This window comes from Pinus tabuliformis, chromosome 2_2 (assembly GCF_031772625.1).
Source record: "Pinus tabuliformis cultivar Carrire ecotype Pingquan chromosome 2_2, CPIR1, whole genome shotgun sequence".
In the NCBI taxonomy this organism is placed as follows: Eukaryota; Viridiplantae; Streptophyta; class Pinopsida; order Pinales; family Pinaceae; genus Pinus; species Pinus tabuliformis.
Window position 1 is genome coordinate 862,610,005 of NC_142300.1, and position 27,330 is coordinate 862,637,334.

The following is a 27,330-nucleotide window of genomic DNA, read 5'->3' on the forward strand; positions in this document are numbered from 1 at the left end:
ACCTCTGCACGATGAGGGCAGTCTCTTGTAAAATGTTCATCGTCACAAATGAGACAAGGATAATGAGGTTTGCACTTTTCATCATTGGATTCCGATTTTTCAGGTTTCTCCTTTGAATTTTTGTCCGTTTTATTCTTCTTCTTTCCTTTCTTCTTCCCACCGGATTTTGATTTGGCTGTAGATGACTCTACAATGTGAATATCGGCGGAAATCTCTGCAGAAGAATCTCCTGTTGGGGAATCAAGCAAGGTTATGATAGGAGAAGAATTCTTGGAATATTTCTTCTTACTTTTAGTGTTAACCGTACCAATCATACCATCGGCGGCATGAGATCCCGAAGGAGCTGCAGCGATTTGATTTTGCTTGGGAAGATCAGGGATTTTCTCGTGTAATGTACTTGACTGAGTATAGACCAAGTCAAGGTACTGTGCTTGAGCAATTACTTGCTCCTTAGTAACAACTCTGGTTTTAGCTACATCTTCAGTGATCTTTGGCAACAAAGATTTTAAAAACCACTCGGCCAAGATCTGATCCGGAATAAAAACCTTCACTAAACGTCGTCGACATCTCCACTCATAAATATGATCTGAAATGTAAGTGGATGTCGATTGTTTTAACGAAGTTAACAATTCCGTGCCATTGTCATATCGGACTGGCAACTGAAAATGAGTTAAAAACGAGGTAGCTAACTGACTAAAATTATAAAAAGTGCCTCATGGTAACTCAATGTACCACTTGTCCGCGAGACGAATTAGAGTGCGCTGGAAAAGTCTAAGACGGATTGAATCATCTGAAATGGAGTTATACGCACACCAGAGGTGGTAAGTCATCACGTGGTTTGACGGGTCCTCTCCTGATTTACCTTCGAACTTAGGAATGTCACTGGGCAACTTATTCGACATTGGCGGCCAAAACGGAAGATAATTAATGGGATTTTTCGTTAGGCGCGACAAGTCAGGTAAGTCCAAAGTTGCGATAAACGGTAACTGACGATTAGGGTCCCTAAAACTCTGGGTTATGAGACCAGCCCCAGGAGGAGGATATCCAGGATAACTAGGGATAGGAATTGCGTTTGGGATATTGTATCCTCTCGGAAAACCAGGATTAACCGGACCGTACTGGGGTTGTTGAGGTTGTTGATAAGTGTACCCAGGGTACGGTTGATACTGATAGACTGGCTGCTGCACAGCAAGACCGAATTGGTACTGTCCCTGGTACGGTTGATAAGTAAATTGTGGTTGACTTGTAACAACCGTACTTGAACCAGGTTGTCCTACAGGTATCTGAACCGACGTTTGAATCGTAGATCCAGACGGTGGTAAAGATGTCCGAGGAGTAGATACAGGAACAATAGAAACTGGAGCTGCCGATACTCCAGAAGTAGGTGGGGTAGATTGAACAAATGTTGCGGCAGTTGTAGCAGTCGTTTGAGGTGGAGTACGAGGCGTACTAGGCCCAGGCTGAGAAATTACTGAAGGTACAGAAGTTTGAATGTTAGACTGGAATGGTTGTTGGGGGGTACCAGAAACTAAGGGTTCTCCAGTTTGAGATGTAAACTGTACATTTGGCTGCAACACCTGTTGAGTTTGCGATGGATCCCACACTATATTCATTCCGGGGTACTGACCCATAACAGGTTGAGAATATTGAGGACCATAACCGGGTTGAGGGTAGGATTGATAATTGAAAGGTACATTTCCCGTTCCTTGAACATACGTTTGACCGGAGGGTGGTTGGAAACCTTGGTTCGAGTACTGACCTTGGGGTTGATACCCTTGAGGCACGTACTGATACTGGGTTGACCTTGAGGTATAAATTGATATTGGGGTTGACCTTGGGGTACATATTGAGTCTGGGGTTGACCTTGAGGAATGTACTGTCCCATAGGTATGTACTGTCCTTGAGGTTGCCCCCCAGATGCAAATTGGGTACCTTGAGGTTGCCCCCCAGGCGATAATTGAGGTTGCCCCCCAGGCGGTAACAGGCCACCTTGAGGTTGAGGATTGGGAATAGAACCTGACATCATGAGAATGTCTTCTACGCTCAACGGTTTAGTACCATTTCTTCCAGTTAATAACCCTTGCTCAATGGGTTGAGGAGATGCTCCCAAAAAAGTACCAGAAAGGGACTGATACCCAGAGGGAACAGAAGGACCGCCGTACAAAAAGGATTCAGGCGATTAAGTAAACATGGACGACTGATTCGACATATTTAACGGAGGATAATAACCTCTAGGTGTTGGGTGATAAGGAGCGCGAGGTGGTGAAAAACTTAACCCTGGGTTTTCTAAGAAATTAGTCAAAGAAAGATACCAAGTATTGCTCCTAGGTGGACTGTAAAAAATTAATTCATGCTCCCTTAGCTCAATAACAGGTTGATTTTCAGGGATAGGGATGCCTACTTCTTCTTCCAGAGTAGCAAGTTATTCAATAGCAATAAGTCCAGAAGGAAGATCTTGAGTGATTACTCTTTCTACCCTAGGTGAACCAGGACCACTAGAAACTGGAGAAACAAACCCCAATGTCGGGGTAGCAGAAAATTCACTTTCAGGCTCGGATATTTTAGGTTCCTCACCTATATCACTAGTAGATGAAAAGCTACCAGTAACTTCGGAAACAAACACTGACTGTGGATTATAATCTGCCACTGACGTTTGAAAATCAGGATGTACTATCGAAGAATATTCTCCTTCTTCAGGTGACCCAACTCTACTGTCTCTAGGAGTTACGAGGACTTTCAAGCCTTCAAGCTAGCTCGGGACTTCTTCAGGAGGCTGGCCCCGAAGTCTACGGGACTTCCTCAGTAATTCAGCCACGTTTAAAAACTCAGGAGATTGGCCCCGAAGTCTACGAGACTACCTTGGTAATTCAGCCACAGTTAAAAAATTTTAACTACTTCACACGCAAACAAAGTAAAATCTCAATGAAAACCACCTAAAGTCTCTAAAGAACCAAAAATTTTTGAATCACACGCCTAAAGAATCTAGGAGATCAAACACACACAAACAGTAACTTTCCGTACTAAAAACACTAGTTGGTGATGAAATCCAACGTCGCAGAGTTCAATACAGAAATGGTGGTTGGAAAAGTTACCCCGACAGCCTGCTTAATGAATAGACTAGCACAAGTTCCTCCACTTAACCGTCTCGAGTGAAGAGAACCCCCCAGAAAATCCAAGTGAGTCTAGCCGACGTCTACTCCAGGTACAGTGGGATCTTCCCACCACTGTCACCTCTGGAAGAATCCTAAAGAATATGGCCACTAAGGTTACCAACTGAAACAAATATACCTCGGGGAACAGTCTACGATCCAATACGCACGCAAGGGCAGAGTAGCAAGCTCAATCCCCTTGAAAGCTCCTTGACATAATCCAAGGTTTATCAACAAGTGACCTCAGGCTCCTCGACAATGGTTAATCCGAGGTTTACCGTTTTTAATACGTGAATATCTGGCGTTGTTCCCAATGAGGAAGGATTGATTCCCACACTGGTTCAGACACGATCTCGTGCTTCTCCTTTAAGAGGAGCTTTCCTAGAGCATAAATGCAACATTTGGATTTCTTCCCTACCACAAGATACAACTACTTGTTTGTTTTTACTGTCTTGGAGAGTTAATTACTCTCCTACTCCAAGACACTAGCCTAAGCTAAGTTGGTGTATCAGAGCCCTAGAAATAAAAATGTTACTAAATGAATTTTACTTTAAGCATTATTTTTATTGGTTTTTGTTTAAGTCAATAGGTGCGGAGATGAAACTCGTGGTATGAAGACTTGACTCAAAATCACTAGAAATACACCTAAGATGATTTAAACAATATTTTTCTCTTCGATGAACTTCTAAACGAAGAAAGAGTTTTAGAATGCAAATACTTTGTAAACACAAATCTTTCTTAATCAAACAAATTAAAGGAAGAGCTTTTGCCTTTTCCAATGCACTCAAAACGAGACAACTAGTTATTTCACAAAAATTTCCCTTTTTCGTTTCAAAGCACTCAACCACTACAAAAAACAATCTTTTTTCCAAAAGAGATTTTTTTTTATTTTTTTATAAAACACTCAAAACTATGGAAATGACTAACTTTGAGATTTATAAATTACAAAAACCTATTTGAAGTCAAAGCCTACTAGATGTCTTTTTTAAGGATGTTTTACTTAGCTAGATGTAAGCTAAGGACCAATTTATGCAGAATCACAAATCAGTCAAGAACAACCAATTTTGTTTTCTTTTTGAAAATGAAAATCCAAACTTCTAAACACAAGCTTTTTGAAGTTTTGTAAAGAGAAAACTCAAAGCGAATTCCTCAACAAGGGGAGATTTCATAAACGATCAGACTCATAAGAAGGCTTGTAGACACTAAGGTGATCTGAAGTCCCTACAGCTTCTAAGCTCAGAGCCACTACACAACCAAAATGAAAAAAAAAACCCAACAAGAAAAACTCCTAGGAATTTCACCTAAAACCCTAACACTAATGAAATCAACCTAAGGAAAGCTTCTGACAAGTTATATGCGGGTCTGGGCAGTGCATAACAATTTCTAAACAAAAACTAAGCTGACTAAAAGAGGAAATCTTAGGTTTTTCAAAATTTTGACAGGGCCCGCAGGCCCACAGTTGACACAGGTGCGGTCCCGCTCTGTGCTAAAAGAAAAGGTGTGGATAGGTACACATTGTGTCAAAGGGTTAGGGTGCAGTCCTCTCTCAAAGCTATGAAAAACAAAAAATAACCCTGGATCTACAAACTCTACCCAATTTTACACACAACAAGCCAAAAACAGAAACAAAAACACAGTTTCTCAGTTCAAAGTAAAAACAAGGAAAACAATCAAGTCCCCAGTGGAGTCGCCATTTTGTCACATGGAATAAGTCGATCTTGCGGACAAGATAGACCTTCCTAGAATCTAAAGAAGACCTAATGACAAGAAAACCAACCAGACACTATCTTTCTCTAAATATGATTTTATAAACAATGGCAAACAAGTGTTTTTAGGGCCTACCTTAGGTCCAACGCAAGTTTGTGGATGCCCTTGCTCCTTCGATCCAAATGAGCTCCTTTGTCACGAATCTGCAAAAACAAACAAGGCAAACAAATTAAATAGCACCTGAAAAACCAATATCATAAAACATATTTAACATGAAATTCAAGGAGTCCATGAAACAAATAACATGAGATACTTGTTGAGAAAAATGAGTTTGATTGTATTAATTCAAAATAAGAAGAACTTTACAACCTGTGCCTTGACGCTGTACAAGCTCCTCCCAGGGTCCAGCAAGAAGTCTCCTCTACTTTGACAAGTTTCACTCACTCCCCAATGAAGCCAAAAAGGTATGTGATCTCTCCTCTTAAGCTCAACTAGGAAGTCTTGATTTCACCAGCATTTACCCTAAAAAATTTTCAGCTTCTAACCTCTCCAGCAACCAGCCCAATGTCTGAATTTATAGTGCAATGGAGGGAGGTTACTAGGTCCTCCTTCAAAGGGATAAAGCCCTCCTTCAAAGGGATAGCTTCTCTCATCAAGGGATTAGCTCCTTCTCTTTTGGGATGCATGAACCACCTCAGATCGAACAATCCACGTCAAAATTCCTTCTAGAATCCTCTAGGATTAACCCAAAGTGAGTTTTTTAAGATAAAACTTGTGCCTTTTGACTTTCACAGGGGTTCGCACCCACACCTTTAGGGACAGAGCGGGTAGGTCCGCAGTTTTTGTAAACAGAAGGTGCGGGACCGCAGGTGACAGTGAGAGAAAGTGCGGAACCATAGTTTCATTGATTTTCAATGTCTTTCTCCCATTTTCAAAGCTTGACTTGAAGAGCTGAGGTTTGAGACTTGCTTAGGAGGACAATACAAGTGATGATAGACTCATACTGACTGTGAATAATCATGGTGACGATATTTTGTGTAACAATCCTATATCCTTCATTAGCATTGGGTTGTAGGGCATAGAGCTCAATTACCTCGACATCGATAAGAAGGCATACACAGTCTACAAAGAAATGAAACACTTCAGACTGTACATTCTCAAAAAACCATGTCACAATTATGGTCTCGCACTTGGTTATCAGATCACTCTTGATCCAACAAGAGTTGGGTGAGAGGAGATCCAGCTGGATGACTTATCTGCAAGAGTATGATTTGGAGTTAAAACCCTCACATACATTGAAAGGACACGAGCTTTGTAAACTAACTGTCAAGGCTGCAGATCAATAGGGTTCAGAGGCAAAAGTTGGGAGCATGAGATCAAAATATACCAGAATAAGCTACTCAACTCACATGATCCTTCTTCATGATACTATGACCTGAAACAATACCTAGTGCAAGAGGCTCTACCACATACTTTGTTTACCAAGCAAAAGAGGGCCATCAGACTCAAGGTTTCTTGATATTGAATAGTCCAGGGAAATCTATTCAGAAAGAACCACCTCAGAGACCCATCAAACTCAAGGTTGATTCGTATCAAATAGTCTAGGGAAATATATTCAAAAAGAACCACCTCGGTGTGGTGCTACGATGTTTGGAATATGATGAAGCTCACTGAGTGTTGAAGGAATTATTCGATGGACCTAAGGGATGCCACTATGCATGTGACACCATTTCCCACAATATCATGCGGGCAAGTTTCTACTGGCCCACACTCTTTAAAGACATGCACGCCTATGCTTGAAAGCGTCCCATATGTCAGAAGCACGTTGGAAGATAAGCTTGATCATCCACCCCACTCCAACCCATAGTGGTAGAAGAGCCTTTCCAATAATCAGGATTGGATTTCATTGGAGATATCATGCTGAACTCATCAAACAACATATGTATATACTCACGGCCACCGACTATTTCACTAGGTGGGTGGGGGCAATCCCGTTGTTTAAAATCAATGACGATGAGGTAATATCTTTCATCAATCAATACATCATCACCAGGTTTGGTGTCCCAACCTCACATATATTTGATAATTCTACATATTTTTTGTCCTCAAAATTGAATGTTTTTTCTTTGGAAAACAATATTGTTTTAAAACATTCAGACAATTATTACCCGCAAGGGAATGGCCTAGTGGAATCTACCAATAAGAACCTCATCCGCATCCTTAAGAAAATATTTCTCTCCCATGAAAGAAATTGGCACAATGCACTCATCAACACCCTATGGGATGATATGGTCACTCCCAAACCATCCCTTGGCACATCCCCTTACTTCTTGGTTTATGGGAAAGAAGCCATACTGCCTCCTAATCTTTATCTCCCCGCCCTCAAAATAGCACAAGAGTCACAAGACTCCCCTTGCCCTGCCATTTAAAGCCGCATTTGTTGGCATTATGATTCATGTGTTGTACTTTATGGTAACCCACTTGTAGCTAAACAAGTATATGGAAACTAGATGCATCTACAAGACATGTCAGAGCTGACAGAATGATGGAAGAGAAAATTTGTCAAAGGTTTGATACTAGAAGATTGTTAGTGTGTGTTTTCCTTGATATTTGATGAATTAAATAATTGATAAAAGTATAAATAGGAAGTGACAGAATGCAAGGAAGTTGTGTTTACAGATATGACAAATTGCAGGGCAGCTCAGAATAATCAGTTCAGAAGTGATGTATGATGGAAAATCACATTATAACAAGTCAATTTAGAGGTAACATGGAAATGGCATAGAAGAATAGGATGTTGGAAAAAGGACTACAGATCAGAATCAAGAAGCTGAAGAAAAAGGATGTTTTTAGGTATGTTATGTTGCATACGTGGGTTCACTGTACAAAAAGAGCATATACGTATGCATGCACTTTCAGAAGATGAAAAGTGCATATGGGTTGGAAAATCAAGGAAATTCAAGATTAAAGAATATCAAGGGTCAATACCATGGTAATAGCCCACAATATTGAGCGGAGTAACAGTTATTTGATCCCATCTAAGAATACCATAGGTTCTATGTGTTTTTTTGGTCTGAGGTAATGAGAAAGGCTAAAACTATATAAGGAGGAGAAGATAAAAGGGCTAAGTGCACAAGGAATGAATATCTTATGAAGCATTACAAAAAAAAAAAATTTATGCATGTTATGGGTTTTTGATGCTTTACTTGATCTGAACTAAGTATGCACCTGAGTGTTTAATGATGAGATCTAATAATGGATCAAGATCATAATGATTTAACATTATGTGATCTAATAATGGATAGGCTAGATCTGAATGCTAATGAATGTTTTATCCTTTATATGTCATTATCTGGGTATGCCTGAAGTCTGGAATGGTTGCGAAGTTATAAGTAAATAAATGCAGATATATACGCTGGTTCACCTTCTTGAAGGCACGTATACATGTTGGTTCAGCATTTCCAAGTAGCATATGCAAAAGAGACGCTTGTTGTTCAGGGATGAATGATATATCTGATCAATGATGTTGTTTTACTATTTTTTTTCAATGATGTATTCATTAGATCTAAAAGTAACATTAATTGTATAATGAGATTGAGTTTGGTTGATTGTTTGATTCAGAAATAAGGATGATCGCTGTTGCTATCTGTTTAGAACTCTATAATATGACAATATATATTCAGAATGTCACTGATTGGTATAGTTTGTGGTTTACAGGTTTTATGATTCAGTATCTTTAGAGGTATACGTAGGTTGGGCTAAAGGAAGTAGTGTATACACGTAGGTTGGCTTCATTGAAGGAGAGTATACATTATGACACATGAATTTTGAGGTTACAATTGGTTCTGGTTGTTAATGCAGTGTTCTAAGTTCAGATCTATGTACTGGTTATAGTGCTCTGTCCATTTCAGTTGATTGGTTGAATTTTATTAAGTTCGAATGAATGGATGATTAAGTTGTGTTAGAGGTTTAGTGATTGTTTGATTCCGTATGTTATAGATTTCAGTGATTCAGTATGTCAGAGGTTTCACTGATTGATTGATTCAGTTATGGTTGATTCAAAGATTGATGATTGGGTTTCAGTTATACCAGAGATTCATGATTAAGTTTCAGTGGTTGGTTGATGCAGATGTATTTGATGGATCTATTGCAGTAGTGATTTATTTTAAGCTTCAATGTTATTGGTGGGTCCAGTATGAAAATTTAATGAAACACGACCTTCATATTGTGTTGTTGTGTACCAAGAGCATCCAGTCTGAAAATTTATGAAACGTGATCCATGGAGAATAGTGAGAGTTGGAGCCTTTAGTAAGGAAGTTGAATCTTCATGCTAGTAGTGGCTGGTGATTTGATAAGGAGGTTGGAGCTCCCTTCCAGTAGCACCTAGAGAATGAGTGAAGGTTGTAGCCTTTTGTAGGCTAGAGCCTATGTACTAGTAAACATATTTGCTAGTACAAGAGCTAGGGGGTTGTTGATCCCTTCTATTAGAAGCCGGAGAATGAGAGAAGGTTGTAGCCTTCTGTAGGTGGGTGCCTGCGTACTGGTATGAGTTTGCACTAGTACAAGATTGTAAACAGATTATTCTTTATATTAAAAGAAGACAAAGACAACAACAGTAGGTGGTTTTCTCCCACATTGGGTTTCCACCTTAAATATTGGTCTTCATGTGTGTTCCTTATGTGTGATGGTTTATTCTATTATTACTACACATGGTTACTATTTAATGTTTAATAAAGTACGGATGCAGTGATTAAAGATCAACATATGATGAATTAGTTGAATCATAAGTTCACTAGATATACGATGGTTGCCTTAAGAACAGTTGCGTGCACACACGAGTTCCCTTCACTGAAGTAGCATAGATAAATCTGATTGTGGAAATGAAAAAGTTAATGATTTGTAAATATTGATTCACCCCCTCCCCCCTCTCAGTATTATTCCCAACAATTGGTATCGGAGCAGGTCCTTTGGAAGAAGCTTGATCGCTTGAAGGAGATCCATAGTAACAATGGGAAAGAAGCAAAAGTAGAAAGAACCTCAAAAGAAGAAGACTTATCAAAGGAACTATGAAAGTGGGAGAGATGATTGGTCATTATGTGGAAGCAACTCTTTAGATTCAGAATCACCTCAGAATGAAGATGAACAAGAAAAAGAATTATTAGGTACGAATTTGTTGTCCTCTGGTGATACATTTCTCTATTCATTTGAAGATAATGAATGTGACAATGAAACAACTAAATTTTCTCTTATGGGTGAAAGAGAAAGAAATCAAATAGAGGAAGAATTTAAAAAGCTCAGGCACATAATTAGAGATCAAAAGGATCTAATTGATAAAAGGGAATGTGCCTACAAAGAAGGAGTTACCAGGTTAAAAGCTCGGTTGGAGGAAGGAAACAAAATAAAGAAGCAATACAAAGAAAAGGAAGATCAAAGTCAAAGGCTACAGGATGAAGTGACATCATTGAGAAATGAAGTGAATGAAAAGGGCACAACAACCAAGGAACTTATAGAGAGAACCAATTACTATGAAGGTCTTGAAGCTGTGGTCGTTTCTCTAAAGGAAAATCTAAAAAATTCAAATAAGCAGAATGAAGAATTACTTCAAGCATTTGAAGAACAAGAAAATGAAGTTCTTGAATTAAGGCAACAAGTGGAAGAAGGAAGAAAAGTTGAAGAAATCATGAAGAAGCAATATCGTGAAAAGGAAGAGAAATATCAGGTTGAGGTAAATATCTTAAAAGGTAAATTAGAAGAAAAGGATAAACTTTTACGATTTCAAGATAGTACTAAGATTTTGGATGATATTCTTAGAAGTTAAAGGTCTCCTGCCATCAAATCAGGTCTTGGTTTTCATGAAACCATTAAAGGTGAATCTAGATCACAATCTGAAGCAAGGAACTCTAGTGCAAAATCCGAAATTCTCAACAAGGAGATAAGAGGTCAACCCCATCAACAACTAAGGAAAGAAAGTATTCAAAGAAAAACATTTACTCCTAACTATGGAAGTGTTAATCGATTATTTCCTCGAATGAATAATGTTGAATGTTTTATATGTCATAATTTTGGACATGTTGCAGCAAGATGTAGAAGTAGAATGGTTCAAGCTAATAAACATCACACAGAAAGATCATCAACTTCTAGGTACTTTAAGGGATATTGTTTTTCTTGCAATATGTTTGGTCACAAAGACATTGATTGATTTAGAAGGAATATGAAACATATAATTTGTTATGCTTGTAACAAGTTTGGGCATATAACAAAAGAACGCAGGGACAATTCTATGGATCATCGTAGACAATATGGTAAGAAATCAAATAAGCAGATTTATATCAAAAATCTGAAAAATATGAATCCATCAATAATCAAGAAAATGAATATCAAATAAGGTGTGATCTTTCTCTCTGCTCATTCGAATGCAAAGATGATAGTGGAGACAAGAGAAAGATGAAGTCTCAGATGAAGAACCATCATGGTAATGATATTCTTGGAACTGATGCTTCAACAAAAGTTCTAGGACCAGGTACAGTCATAACAGACTCAAAAGGAATTGAAAGTATAAAATTTCAATGTTCCAATTCTCATACATTGATAGTATGAAGACAAGTCATGTATATATGTGAGTTCGAAGTTGCACAGTCACGTATATGTTGGTTTGATGAAGAAGCAGTGGGATAGACTCAGAAAAGTGATCTGTTATGGTTCAGACAATTATCAGTTATCTTTTATGTCTTGATGATTGATGACTACAATCTGTGGATGTTATTTAGAAGTTCTTTTGATCCTCATAAGTTGTTGATTACTTGATGTATATCTGATTGATGATGATGCCTTGATGATTCTTACTGATATTTGCAATGATCAGATCTGATAGTGAACAATTTGTTAGAAAATTATATATTACGGAGCAATGGAACACATAAGATATTGCAGAAATATAAACACAGAAAACGCACAAAACAAGAGAGACACAGATATACGTGGTTCACCCAGTTTGGGCTACGTCCACCTCAAACAGCCAGTCCTTCCTTTCTATTATCTAGCAAAATGAAGAGACACAACCTACAGCAAATCCACTGTAATATCCTCTATTTTCTCTCACAGTCTCACCTCTCTGTTTCTCGCTCATAGAATACACATATATTTCACAGCCTCAAATAAAATACCCTCATACAAAGAGAGGGGTTGCCTTCTAGGGAAAAAAACCCTAAACTAAACATAAGTTCTACCGTCAGATCATCCGCCTAATGAACGGCCTAGATTGACTAGAAATTACTGTACTTTTACAAGGCAATTTTACATTTGTTTTTAGCTTCGGGGGCGCTGCCCCCGAGCCCCCGCCGGGGGACTACTGGCCCTCGGACCCCCTAGCCGGGGGGGATTGGCCCCCCCGGACCCCCGCAGGGGGGACAAGTCTTGCCTGCACCCCCCCGCGTGGAGGGGTCTACAAGACTTCCTGGGGTATACATCCGGCTGAAACAAAGACCTTTGAACAATCATGCTCCACACACAACAATCTCCCACTTGGAGAATGATTGTAGCAACTCCACTGCTACTTCATTTGCTGGACAATGACTCTTCTTTGGACCTGGCTATTTTTCATCTTCATCGTCATCCTTGAAGACCAATTGAAACTGAGCATGTTCTCAGTTTCTCCCTGGTTACAACTTTTGTTAGCATATCTGCAAGATTCTTGCTATTGTGTATCTTTTCCAGCTTCAATTCTCCATCTTCCAACACTGATCTTATGAAATGGTACTTGAGCTGTATGTGTTTAGTCCTAGAATGAAATGTTGAGTTCTTTGCAAGATGAATGGCACTTTGACTATCACTGTATAATGTGCCCATATCATGCTCCTTACCCAATTCACCCATAAACCTTTGTAACCAAATCATTTCTTTACTAGCCTCTGTAGCAGCAACATACTCTGCTTTTGTTGTTGAAAGTGCAACAACACTTTGGATTTTTGAAACCCAACTGACAGTTGTTCCTCCAACAGTAAATACATATCCTGTAGTGCTCCTCCTGTTATCTCTGTCACCTGCCATATCTGCATCAACATATCCTTGTAGGGAGATTTTTGAACCACCAAAGCATAATGATTTATTTGTGGTACCTTTCAAATATCTGAGAATCCATTTCACTGCCATCCAATGTTCCTTTCCTGGATTGTTCATGTACCTGCTTACAACTCCCACTGCATGTGCAATATCAGGCCTTGTGCAGACCATTCCATACATTAAGCTTCCAACTGCTGATGCATATGGAACTTTAGACATATAATCCATGTCTTCTTGGGTCTTTGGGCACATTTCCTTGCTAAGTTTGAAATGGCTAGCAAAAGGTGTACTAACTGGTTTTGCATTGTGCATGTTAAATCTTTTCAACACCTTTTGTATGTACTCATTCTGAGACAATGTTAATTTACGATTTTTCCTATCTCTAGTTATTCTCATACCAAGGATTTGTTTTGCAGCTCCCAAATCCTTCATTGCAAATGAATTTGCCAATTTTCTTTTGAGCACATTTATTTCTTGCATGTTAGATCCTGCAACAAGCATGTCATCTACATACAATAACAATATAATATAGCTGCCATCATTTTGCTTTTTCAAATAAACACAATGATCAGAGTGACATCTAGTATAACCTTGTTCAGACATAAACTTGTCAAATTTTAGATACCACTGCCTTGGAGCCTGTTTTAAGCCATACAAGCTCTTCTTCAACCTGCACACTAGTTTCTCCTTCCCTTTCACCTCATATCCTTGTGGCTGCTGCATATATATCTCTTCCTCCAAATCCCCATGGAGAAAGGCTGTCTTTACATCTAACTGCTCAAGATGCAAATCTTCAGCTGCTACAAGACTTAAAATAGTTCTGATTGAAGTCATTTTAACAACAGGAGAAAATATTTCATCAAAATCAATACCTTGCTTATGTGCAAACCCCTTCACCACAAGTCTAGCTTTGTACCTCTGTTTTCCTCCATCTTCTTCCTTCAGCCTGTAAACCCATTTATTCTTCAATGTAGCTTTTTCCTGCTGGCAACCTGACTAAATCCCAAGTCTGGTTATTCATTAAGGAGTCCATCTCTTCTTCCATGGCTACCTCCCACTTCTTCTTGCTTTCAACCTGCATTGCTTCTTCATAACATTCGGGTTCACCAGAATCAGTCAACAATAAATAATATAATGAAGGAGAGTATTGTTCAGGGGGTCTACTTATCCTGGTAGATCTTCTAACACCACTTTCAGGTGTTTGGGGTGCCTGTTGTTGTTGTGGTGGTTGCTGTTGTTGTGGTTGTTGATTATTATTATTTTCAGGCACCTTTATTTTTTCAGTGATTTCATCAAGTACCGTGTATTCCTCGTTTTCCTTTTCCTGTTTCTTTTCCTGCAACTGATTCTTATACAAGACCTTTTCATTGAATATTACATCTCTTCTCCTAATGATTTTGTGATTTTCGTAATCATATAAGCGATAACCAAAATCATTAACACCATATCCAATAAAGGTACATTTCTTTGACTTTGCCTCAAGCTTTGTTCTATTTTCTTTATCAATATGGACAAAGGCCTCACAACCAAAAGGCTTTAAAAAAGAGTAGTTTACCTTTTTACCTGTCCATGCTTCCTTCAGAACACCACCATCCAAGGAACTTGAAGGCCCTCTGTTTATTAGATAAACAACATTATCTACAACATCTACCCAAAACTGTAAAGGCAATCCTGCATGCAATCTCATGCACCTTGCACGCTCCATGATTGTTCTGTTCATCCTTTCTGACACACCATTTTCTTGTAGTGTTCTTGGAATTGTCTTCTCTCTGCGAATTCCATGCTCTGAACAGTACCTATCAAACTCTTTGTTGCAATATTCACCTCCATTGTTTGATCTAAGACACTTCAATTTCTTTCCTGTCTCAATATCAACCAAAGCTTTCCATTTCTTGAAAGTATCAAATACATCAGATTTATTCTTAATACAATAAATCCAAGTTTTTCTAGTTGCATCATCAATAAAAGTAACATAATAATGAGAGTCACTGAGAGATGATACCTGAGCAGGTCCCCATACATCTGTATGCACAAGCTCTAATTTTTCATTCTTCTTTTCTTTCCCAACTGTGAGAAATCTGACTCTCTTCTGTTTTCCATAAATGCAATTCTCACAGAAGTCCAAATCAACATTCTTCAAACCTGGCAACAAATTCCTTGAGTGAAGAATCTTCATCCCCTTTTCACTCATGTGTCCGAGCCTATGATTCCATAATTCTGCATCCGCTCCTTTGGAAGTTAAAGCATTAACAGAGTTAGAAATACCATTGCATAAATACAATGTACCAACCTTTTCGCCTTTTTCTATTACCAGGGCTCCTTGGTGACCTTCCAAGCTTTATCTATGAAAGTTGTCACACAACCTTCACCGCCTAACTGCCCTGTTGAAATCAGATTTTTCTTTAGATCTGGAACATGCCTTACCTCCTTTAATAGCCATTGGTTTCCATTCTTCTGTTTTACAAGAACCTTACCCATTCCAACGATTTTACAGGGTTTATCATCACCCAGACGAACTTGTCCAAAATCTCCTTGAACATAGTCATGAAAGTATTTCTTATCAAGTGTGGCATGGAATGAAGCCCCTGAATCTACCACCCAGGAATCAGTAATATTTTCAAAAGAAAGAATCAAAGCATCTTGTAACACCTCACCTGTTACATTTGCTTCATGATTGTTTTCTTGTTGTGCATCTCCTTCTTTTCCCTTTCGAGATCTACAGTCTTTCTTTAGGTGTCCTTTCTTTCCACATTTCCAGCACACTATCCCCGATCTGGACTTGGATCTGCCTTTCCTTGATTTACTGCGATATCTTGAGCTCCTTACTCTTTCCATTTTTCTTCCTCTAGACTCTGCACTCAAAGCATTTCCAGATGTCTCACTGGAGCTTTTTCGTCGCATTTCCTCGCTAAGGATAGCACCGACAACATCATCAAACTTTAAAGTACTAGATCCAGAAACGGAGTTACTAATGGCCATTACCAAACCATTCCAACTTTCTGGTAATGAGCACTATAATAACAGAGCTCTAACTTCATCATCAAAGTTTACCCCTACAGAACTTAACTGACTTGTAACTGTATTAAAATCATTTAAATGGTTTGCGACAGATCCTCCTTCCGACATATTCATATTAAATAACCGTTTCATAAGAAATACCTTGTTTGAGGCCGAGGGTTTTTCATATAGTTTCAACAATGTCTGCATCAAACCCTCTGTCGTGGTTTCCTTCGAAATTTTGAAGGCGACTGACGCAGCAAGGCACAACCGTATTGTTCTGAGTGCCTTTCTATTGAGAAGGTTCCATTCTTCGTCTTTCATACCCAGCAACATCTTTGTTTTTCCGTCCAATGGTAGGTATAGATCTTTCTGATACAGATAATATTTCATCTGCATCTTCCACAACGAGAAGTTTTGACCGTTAAATTTCTCGACCCTAAACTTACCATCTTCCGCCATTGCTACCATTCGAACCAGGAACCCTTATTAACTGCGAGTTTATCAACCAACTAGACCTTCGGCTCTGATACTAGTTGTTAGAAAATTATATATTACGGAGCAATGGAACACATAAGATATTGCAGAAATATAAACACAGAAAACGCACAAAACAAGAGAGACACAGATATACGTGGTTCACCTAGTTTGGGCTACGTCCACCCCGATGTTCAGCCAGTCCTTCCTTTCTATTATCCAGCAAAATGAAGAGACACAACCTATAGCAAATCCGCAGTAATATCCTCTGTTTTCTCTCACAGTCTCACCTCTCTGTTTCTCACTCATAGAATACACATATATTTCACAGCCTCAGATACAATACCCTCAATACAAAGAGAGGGGTTGCCTTCTAGGGCAAAAAACCCTAAACTAAACATAAGTTCTACCGTCAGATCATCCCCCCCGCACCCCCCCGCGTGGAGGGGTCTACAAGACTTCCTCGGGTATACATCCGGCTGAAACAAAGACCTTTGAACAATCATGCTCCACACACAACACAATTGGCACAGGTTTAGGGGGAGAATATGTTATTTTTCTAATAATGCATTTTTGGCATTATGTTTAGAATTCTTTGGTACCTAATGATTCTTATAAATGGTGATGATGCTTATGTTGCTGAAGTGTTTAAATGATACATCATGCTATTCTACGGTTATGAGTTGCATATGATAAATTCCCATATGATACTTGCACTGGTTGGGGTTACATAGTTGTTATTCAGATCATATTTATGGATGTTTGTGGATGACTATTTTGATGATGCATATAGTACATATGGTATGTTTCTTACATAGTGAATTTCATAAGGAAAAGGAGAAGAACAATGCTCGAGTACACAAATTCATGATGATAAGAGTCACTCATTTCTTGTATGCTAATGTCATCATGCCTTAAAAGATGCATAAAGTTCATATGGTGTAGTTATGGTGCAAGATACACATAGTTTACATGATATATTGGTTGAGGATTGTTGCTCTTGATGGTATCAAGAAAGTTTGACAAATGACTGTGAGCTCATGGTTTTATTTTCACATTGATGAGAAGCTAGATACATATTGCTATCTCTATGATGCATACATATTATGTTGGATGATTACTTAAGTTGCATATGTTGGTTGGCCAAGAGAATGGTGTTATTGCAGGTTTCATGAAGACATAGCTATTTGAAGACATGGATATTTGGAGACATGGCTTACTTAGTCACATAATGATGATGACATCTTACTTCATGATGATAGATTTGATACTCACATATGTTGACTATCATGATTGATGCTTATCAGATGTGGTATATTAGAAAACTCTCTAGTGAAGATACATGGTTGATATATTGAGGGTTCTTGTGGAAAGATCATGCAGTTCTTGATGATGATGTTATGATCATAGATGACGACTATGGTGTTTTCACATACATATGATATAATGTGAATTATTTTGTCTTACTATTTGGAGATATGACATATGCTTAGTTGATTCATGGAAGGTTATGATAAGGATCTTTCTACTAATGAAATGGAGCAAGTTGATCTTGATGAGATCAAGAGGATGATTTGATATCTATATGTGGCATACTTTGTCACAGGTTGATGATATTTACATTGTCATATCTTGGGAACTGATGATGGACATATATAGGTTGCTGATATATTTACCAAACCGCTTCCCAGAGACACATTTGAATATCTCAGACAAAAACTGGGAGTAGTTTCTGCATCATCCTACGGTTAAATCCAGTTTTGAGAAGAAGGTTCCTATATGCGGGTTTCATGAAGGATAGTTGTGTATATACATGAGTTTCTGTGGTTGTAGGAGCGTATATATTTTTTTGATAGAAAAATAGTGGGTAGCATAGGTTCAGGAGGAGCATTAGCCTTTACAAACATTCTTCATTGTTGGCAGTATGGTTGTGGATTTCAATTATGGTTTCAGATATTCATTGTTGCATAGGTCATGTAAAGATCTAGGGTGTAATATGTCTCCTTCTGTCATAGTCTATTTTTGAATGAGTCCTATTGGACATATGATGTAATTTGTATCCCCATTATGCATGGGAAGGATGATGTAATAATTGTTGTATTTCAGTCATGTATAAATAATTGGTATATCCCCACTTGGTTGGGTGATTGATGTATGTATAATTCATTGGTGACAGGAAGGTCATACTCACATACTTGAGTTATAGAGGCATGTTATTCTTTTGGAAAATATTGTTGCTCACTCTGCATGTGCTCAGGGGGAGCATGGACATGGACGGTATAATGCATCTCAGCATGTACAAAGGGGGAGTTTAATCAAAGAATTTAGCATGTGCCTAGGGGGAGCATGATCAATGTTCATATTCAGTTGTTTAGATATGGAAGTATTCATTTAAAATTGGTCAGTCAACCATTTTCCCTTGATGTCAAAGGGGGAGAGTAGCTTGGTGTTTGGAGAGTTGTTCTTGGTGTTTGGAGAGTATCTTGATGTTTAGAACAAATTGGTATTATTTACAGGTTTTGGTGACCAAACACCAAAGTAGTTGCCATCAAGTACAAATGGGTAGATTGTTGGCATTATGATTCATGTGTTGTACTTGATGGAAACCCACTTGTAGCAGAACAAGTATATGGAAACTACATGAATCTACAGGATAGGTCAGAGGTGACAGAATTATGGAAGAGAAAAATGGTCAAATGTTTGATACGGGAATATTGTTAGTGTGTGTCTTCCTTGATATTTTATGAATGAAATAATTGATAAAATTATAAACAAGAACTAACAGAATGCACAACAATTGTGTTTATAGATATGACAAAATGCAGGGCATTTCACAATAATCAGCTCAGATGTGATGTATGATGGAAAATCACATTATAACAAATCAATTTAGAGGTAACAGGGCAATGGTACAGAAGAACAGGATGTTGGAACAAAGGACTACAGATCAGAATCAAGAAGTTAAAGAAAAAAGATGTTTTCGGGTATGTTAAGTTGTATACGTGGGTTCACTGTAAAAAAAGAAGGTATACATGCAGGGTTACTGTACAAAAAGAGCATATACATATGCACACACTTTCAAAAGAGGAAAAGTGTGTATGGGTGGAAAATCAAGGATATTCAAGATTAAAGAATACCAAGGGTCAATACCATGGTATTAGCCCACAATATTGATCGGAGTAACAATTATTTGATCCCGTCTAAGAATACCACAAGTTCTAAGTGTTGTTTTGGTCTGAGGTATTGAGAAAGGCTAGAAATATATAAGAAGGAGAAGATCAAAGGGCTAAGTGCATAAGGAATGAATATCTTATGAAGCGTTAGATCAAAAGAAATTATGCATGTTATGGGTTTCCAATGCTTTTCTTGATCTGAACTAAGTATGCACTTGAGTGTTTTATGATGATATCTAATAATGGATCGGGATCATAATGATTTACAATCATGTGATATGATAATGGATAGGCTAGATCTGAATGCTAACAAATGTTTTATCCTTTATATGTCATGATCTAGGTATGTTCGTAGTCTGGAATGGCTACGAAGTTATAAGTAAGTAATTGCATATATATAGGTTGGTTTCCTTATTGAAGGCGCATAAACACGTTGGTTCAACATTTCCAAGTTGCATATGTAGAAGAAACGCTTGTTGTTCAAGGATGAATGATCTATCTGATCATTGTTGTTGTTTTACTGTTGTTTGTCAATGATGTCTTCATTAGATCTGAAAGTAACATTGATTGTATAATGAGATTGAGTCTGGTTGATTGATTGATTGAGAAACAAGGATGATCCTTGTTTTTATCTGTTTAGAACTCTGTAATATGACAATCAATATTCAGAATGTCATTGATTGGTACTGTTAGAGTCTTATAGTGATAGGATTCATAATTTTGAATTGGCTAAGTGTGAGCCTTGTAATATTGTACATACCTTTTCTTTCTGAAAATGTTTTCCATATTAAAAATTTTAAAAATGTAAAGAGGGTATTTCCTAAAAGAAACATCAAAGGACAAAAAGAATAAGAAAATATCAAAAAATGAAAAAATATGAACCCCAAAAACAAAAATAGATCATGAAAGTGTGCAAGTCTAAATGCCACTACTATTTTACTGCTTTACTATCTTAAATAATGGTTGTGTGTAGCTTGTCATACATGCCATGACCCATGGTAGTCAAACTGTTTAAATTTGGCTATTTCATGCTTTGAATTTTATGTTTATAGTTAGAGAATGGAATATGACCAAATAGTTTAATCTTGGTAGATCATTAGATAGGTAGAGAAAATAAAAGGAGCTCATCAGTTTAATTTGAGCCCTTGGATGACATAAGGTTAGAAGTAGATAGTTTTCTTTTCAAAAAAAAATGAATGATAAGGGTTTTCTAGTCTAAATGCACCCAAATAAAATGAAGAAAAAATGGTAGGGTAGGTAATGGGTAAGTAGAAGAAAGGTTGCTGAAGTATAAAGTTGATTGGATAAAAACACATTTATCATGCTTGATTATTTGTTTCAATGTGCATGAGCATGTAAGAAGGCAAAAAAAATGGTTTACAAGATCATTTAATTAACTCCCCTTCATTATTATCACCCCCTTTACTTACTAATTTCCCCATCCACAAGTAAGTTCTAGTACTTAAATCCTCCAAGTCATACATGCTTAGAGAATTTCTCTGACTTTTGGTGGGATCGGACCCTCAACTTAATGACATATGGACATCAAGTGTTAGAATTCCCTTCATAAAATTCATTTCCCTAACAAAACCCATTTTCCTAAGGTTAAACTTCATTTTCCTAGAAAAACTAAATAAACCCCATGTAAATCCTATTTCACTCAAAAAACCCACAAAAGTGCTTTATCCTAAGTGTAAATGTATGTCAAGAAAATGCATCAATATTACATTATGCTTAGTGGTATGTTCACTCCGCACATTCATTTCATATTAATTTTTAACTTTATTATATAATTCCCGATATACCTTTTCCCGTATATTAAATAAATCCCCTATATAAATATCCCAACCCTTAGTTTTAATATAAACTATACAATTTACCCCATATCTCGACAAAACCTTCTTAACTTACCAATTTTTGGTAAAGTTAAGATAACCCATCATTAAATCCCCCCCGGATCATTTAAACCCGTGATTAACCTATAATTAATCCCATACCGCCAAGGGTTAAAATCTTGGGCCCCCCCGAAACCCATGCTCTTATCACCCACACACCTCCCTCGCCCGATTATCGTTCAATCATCATTGCCCTCATCCGACGCCCCACAGCCATATCAGCTTCACCCAACGGACGACCTTTACCCGCCCGATAAGCTGGTTTTACTCAACCCCCCAACTGCTACATGTCGAACGATGGAATAGATCAGGTGACCCCTCCTAAATACCACTCCCTCCATGAAAGCGGTGCGATGGCTTGGGAAACCACCTCCCCGCCAAACCCAAAAAACCACCACTGTTCATTTGAGAATTACCTACCAAAAAGTGATCATTGCTCAATAAAAAGGTCAAGAAGCCCTTTTTTGCATTTTTCGCTCATTTTCTTTGTGAACCTCTGCAAACCAGTGCGACTCCTGCAAACACTGAATTCACCAATTGAACTCCAAATTCACTCCTGAAGAAGCTGCAGAGACCCCAATCAACCTCTCAGTCTATACCAGAGCCATTCAAACTTCTGCAGTTGCCAAGAACACCGAATTTGAAGCCAATTCACCCAATTCCAGGTATTTGAAGATGAATTTGCCAGACAACCCTTTCAATTTGAAAACGTTCAGTCTATAAAGTGTTTTAATTAAGTAAAATTAATTGAAATTACTTTAAATTTAAAAGTCTATGCCCAAAACCTTCTGAAAGGTTCTAGTTTCCTTCAAAACTTCTGAATAAACCTGTGAAAGTGAAATTCAAAGCCATAATAACTGAATTATGGCTGCTCCTATCACCATGGATGTTAGACCTATCACAACTCCCCATTTGGACCTTGACCACCTCCCCCTGGCGGACAGGGATTTTCAAATCAGAGACACAAGTGCATATGAAGTCCTGCTCAAAATTCATTGTTTGAGTAAAGATAGATATCTAAACCATTCAGGTGACATTGGCCTTTGGGACTCCAATTTACCCAAATATCAGTTTCCCCAAGTACATATTTTTCCTGAAATTGTCCATATGTGCGATGCCTGTTACATTCCCAGTCAGAGAGCTATAATGTCCCCTAACCAAATTTTTTTGTTCACAATTATAGCTGAATCAATTAATGAGATGTTGCAAGTCCAACCAGGTCCAAACCTGACCCCAATCTCAATTGGAGATCAGTTAGACTAATACACCAAGTTGAGTCCATCAAGACTGGCCCAATTATTCCAAACTTTCATTGTAGAAGAACAACACATTCCTAAAGATTTCCCTCCATATGTTTCTACTATTTTCTCTGAAAGGGGCAATCATGTTGTGACTATGATATCATGTGTTTTGGGTTGTACCACTGATGAATTTGTTGATGAGCTCATCTTGGCCTTCATGTCCATTTTCACCCCAAGAAAGCCTCCTGCTACTTTGTACAATTATGCCTAATTCATAGCTGAAAGGATGCATGAAAAGTTTACTAGAATGCATAATGAGAGATTATTCAAATACTCATCTATACTATACCATATGTTTTTCTATTATCAGTCAGACAGGTTACCTTTCACCCTCTAGAAGCTTGATACTAGAGGCCAACCCAAGTCTATCATATTTTGGACACCATTATTCCACAAGCATTCATCACCATAAACTTATACAGACTTCATTGATTCTTTTGTCCATCAAGTCATGACCATGCTGACAGGAAGTCCTCCACCTAGAATAAGTCAAGATATCAAAAGAGTCCTCCAATTTTCCAAGAAAAGTAAGGTGGGAGATTGGTACCTTTACCAAAATCACACTGAAATAAGAATCTATGGTTTCTAGCTAGCCCCATACAAAATCCCCAAATACCTCCCCATGAGGTTATTTGCTCTAGAGTATTATAGGAAAATAATGAACTCTGATGAAGTCAATTTTGTCTCAACCAAGAAAAGAACCTAGTTCAAAGTCAAAAATCAATTAGGCTCTTTCATTTACAATTCTAGAGAAGCGGGGTAGGAAGCAGATCTGATTCTGAAACAAATGAAGTTCCAAAACAGTTTCATGTGGAGATATGACCCTCAAGGGTTTATGACCAAACTTAGACAAAAGGTAAAATTGGGGCCTTACATTCATCACCCCATACCAGAGATAGAAAGATATGCCAATCAATATGAGTGGTTGGAAAACACTCTTGTAGACAGGGATAGTACAAAGGTAGATGTTGAAAATACCTTGTGTGATTTAGAAAGACATCTTGATGAAAGCTCATTCCTGCAGGTACCATAGCAAGAAGCAACCATGAGTACCCTTGTTGTTTTACAGACTCCTTAGAATGAGGAAAAGAATCCCAAGAGGAACAGAGAGGGAGCCTCCACTTCAGGCATGGACACATCCAATGTGCAGTATGAAGGCAACCAGAGAAAAAGGCCAAGGCTCAATCTTGTTTCAGAACAGGAAGACACAGAAGGCTCAACAGAAGTAACTAATACTGAGTTTGACATGAGCAGGGGCACAGCTCCATCTGGAGAAACACAAGAGCCATCTACCTCACACACTCAAATGTTAGAAAGGCAGCTCAATGTAGAAGTCTCCTCATTCAGTAGGCCTGCTGACAAAGATAAGGATATTAAGGACAGGTTTAAAGAAATCAAAATGAGAAATGAGAAACTGAAGGCACAGTCTTACGCACAATATCTCAAGCTTACACCTACAAATCAAACTAGGTTGATGTCAGCTTTTAACATCAAGGAGGGAAAAATGCAAATGTCCTTCATAAAGCCAATTGTACAATAGCCAAGGACATCAGCAGATTACAAAAAGATTGATTTTGAGGTATTGGCAAGGGATATTCATCCCATTGACCAAATTGAATTTCACAAACAGGCTGGAGAAATGATTTACTCCACCCTTACAGGTAAAGCCATAGCTGCCCATCAATTGCAAAATTCATTGACCAATATTTCAGCTCAGTATTAGTTGGAGAAGGCCTCCTCACAGGCCAAAGACACCAGAATCAAGTCTTTGGAAGACTTAGTGAATGAATTGGGACATGATCCCAAATATATCAAAGCCACTGAGCAACTAATTAAGAAAAATAATGATGACATTGCAGAACTCAAAAAGGAGTTGAAGCTACCTCAACTACAACATCCCTAGACACAGGAAGTTTTGGAAAACCAAACCAGACATGAAGAATTGATGGAATTAGTCTTAAAATTAAATGATAAGTTAAGGGAGATAGAGAAGGAATTGGATAGTTTAATCCAATTGAAGCAGACTGATATTGCCACAACCTCAGTGAATGTCATCCCAATAGTCTCAACAATTGTTCCTTCCACATTGGCTGCCTCATTGGCTCCCATAGCTCCTATGGCCATAGCGCAACAGGTTTCAGTAGAATCTACATCAGCAGCAGGTACATCAGGTGAAGAAGCATCAAAGTTAGTCAAAGCTATGGAAGAGATGTCCATATAGGAAACATAGATGAATAAGGTAACAAGCTTGAAAAATGATTACAAGCTTGCCAAAATCATGCACAAAGAAGAAGTGCAAAAAGATTCCAGAATAAATGAGAGATTAAAGGCCATGGACAAAGACCTAACACTGAAAGAACCCCTTGGCTAGGCCAAGGAACTATTATGGGCAAATATCATTGACTCTGTCAATGATATTTGGCCATCTATTCAGGTGATTTTTGAATAGATAGATTTAATAAAGATGGCTACAGAGGCCATCCAAAGAGTAAAAGAAGAATTAGGAGAGATGCCTAAAGATGCCACTAGAATCATCCAATTCCTTAACAGTAAGAATAAGTATGAGCTTCAGGAATTGGAAATAGAGGACAGAACAGAGACAATTTTAGAGGTGAGAAAAGTCCTTTCCAAGAGAAACTTAATGCTAAACCTAGAGGACAAATGTCAGAATATGTAGGTAGCTGTTTAACAGATTTATGGCTAAATTTCAAATTTTGAGAGAAAAAGGGTTACCCAGTCCCTTAGTAATAAATGACAAGCTCATGACACAGTAGGATTACAACAACAAAATCAGAGAGCTAGCAAAAGAACAGGTCAATACATCATCAATCAAGGCATTGCCAACAGGCAAAGTACTTTACCAAACATTTGAAAACTTGTTTTACCTCTAGCATGAGGTAAAACACTTGTTTATCAATAAGCCTACTTTTTCCAAGTATACCAAGGCAGATGAGATATATATGAGGATGTTAAAAATCCAATTACCTGATGCTGAAACATGGGAAAAATTGATTGATTTACTGTGAGAAATATGTAGTAAAAAGGTTAAAGTACAGTAAAAGTAAAAGTAAAATAGTCAGGTAAAAAGATGAAGATAGATCAAAAGAGTTAAAGTGTATCAGTGTCAAATTGTATCGGATGAAATCCACAAGTAAATGAAGCTTCCAGCGTGAAAGATCAAACAACAAAGAAGCACAAAGGGCTAAAATCAAATCATAAAAGTCAACAGTGCCAAAATAAAAGGGACAACATGAAGTAATTCAATAGTTGTCTCTATCTTCTTGCAAGAAGATATTTTTATTTCCTAATAAGTCTCAAATTAGCTTGAGATATTTTGTAGTAAAGTTTTGTATAAATACTTCACAATTCGAAGTATGTAGTGTGGATTCTATTAGACATTTCTATAGACTTTTTGATCAAGAAGAACTAGAAGGTTATTGTATCAGTTGATGAGCCAACAAGCTAGATTGATTAATAAAGATCAGATTGTTCCAAGGATTCATGTGTTGAGCGTATATCAGACAAGTATTTTCATGTGTCTTTGTCAATTTCTCAAAGTTATTCATAATCTTATATGTGTTTCAATCTAAATGCTATAACTGGAAATATATTTCAAAACTTGTTTGAATCATACTCTGTTTTAACAGTTAAATATTTGAATGTTTTATTCTGATATTTAAATTAAAGAATTCTTAATTTCTCTTTAGTTTAAATTGATTTCATAAATAATCCAAATCAAAGGATTCTTAACTGCCCTTTGATTTCGATCACCCCTGCTTTCATCATTCATTATCTAGGTCTAAGAATCCTTAACTACTCTCTCACCCTGAGTGAAACCCTTTCACCCCTCTATCTCAAACATCTGAAATACACTCTTTTGTCTTTCCCTTTGAACATCCCCTTTAGTGAGTTTATCCAACCTTGCTTCCTTATCAGTTGACTCCATATCCCAATGGTCTAAAAGACATCAATTTATCTATCTATTTAAGAGATCCCACCACCCAATTTTAAACAAAATCAAAACCCCTTGAACAATCATAGCTAGCCTAAAATATCTTAACTAAAACAAAGTTAAATATTAAAGAGAGAGCCCTCTCTATGTATCAGGAAGGCTAGGTCCTGATCTCCAAAAGTGGATAGTGGTTACCTTTAGTTTTTCCTTTTTCTTACTTCAAAGGAATTACTAGAGCGATAACATTTCTGGCGACCATACTGGGGAATTCGATCCTCAGTCTCATAAAAACTTTAAGGAAACCTTCAATCAAATCTTGATCCCCTTAAGGTCATTACACGAAGTAAGTTTTCAGAAAATTGCATAAAAACAATTTAAAAACTTAAAATTCTGGCTCCTAAAAAGATTCACTACACTAGGGCCAACCCAGATCCAAACCCTGCAACTGTAGTGGATAATCCAGAGAGGATTTTAAGACAGCCAAAAAACGAAGAAACTCAAGCCAGTAGTAGTTAGCTAGATAGAGCCAATTCACTCCCTGAGGAGTTTTCAACATTAGAAGAAGTCCCTTTTGATTTGTCTCACTATTTAGAACCAAATCTAAGAATAATATCCATGAAA